The following is a 1028-nucleotide window of genomic DNA, read 5'->3' on the forward strand; positions in this document are numbered from 1 at the left end:
ATGCAGACCAGAGAAAGACTATTGTTTACAATAGTCATAATTAACAGTTTGTTATTAATTTAGATAATTATAAGATAAGATATTCCTTTATTGATCCCCTTGAGGAAATTCAGGCATCATAGCAGCATGGGGGAGGGGGGAGTTTGGTTGATTGATTGAACATTTTATTAACAGATTGCAGAATGGGTACAATACAGTACAGCTCAATACACACAATTGTTAAGGGGATGCAGACCAGAGAAAGACTTTCGTCTTGTTTACATCAGGGTCCCCCATTTTCAATTCATCAAAACATAACATGTTTTAGGACCATTGCTATTTTTATTGTACATAAATGATGGGGGGGGAGGCCTTACAGGTTTGATTGATTGATTGATTGATTGATTGATTGATTGATTGATTGATTGATTGATTGATTGATTGATTGAAAACTTTATTAACAGATTGCAGAATGGGTACAATACAGTACAGCTCAATACACACAATTGTTAAGGGGATGCAGACCAGAGAAAGACTTTCGTCTTGTTTACATCAGGGTCCCCCATTTTCAATTCATCAGGAAACTGGGTACTGGGTAAGGTAAATGCCCGCACCAGGTTTTAAAGCAGGGAAGGCCTAAAGGCCTCTACATGCTACAGCAACTTCTGCTTGTTATCAATGGGTTGGTTGAGAAGGGAAGTGTCATCTATCTAGGGAACCTAGCTACATACCGGGTACAATGTTACATTAGGCTGTGCGTCGATGTTGCAGAAGCATAAAGGCAGAGTGTTTGCAACACCGTTGCTTTGTCGATGTTGTGGTGCAGTAGACTCTATAGGTCCTACAGGCTACCACTAACAACATGAGTTAGCCCTGGCTAGTGCTGTAATGTAGACTATATAGCTCCTACAGGCTAACACTAACAACATGAGTTAGCCCTGGCTAGCGCCGTAATGTAGACTATATAGCTCCTACAGGCTAACACTAACAACATGAGTTAGCCCTGGCTAGTGCTGTAATGTAGACTCTATATAGCTCCTACAGGCTAC

The sequence above is a fragment of the Notolepis coatsorum genome, assembly GCF_963971535.1.
Source record: "Notolepis coatsorum genome assembly, chromosome: 13".
NCBI lineage: Eukaryota > Metazoa > Chordata > Actinopteri > Aulopiformes > Paralepididae > Notolepis > Notolepis coatsorum.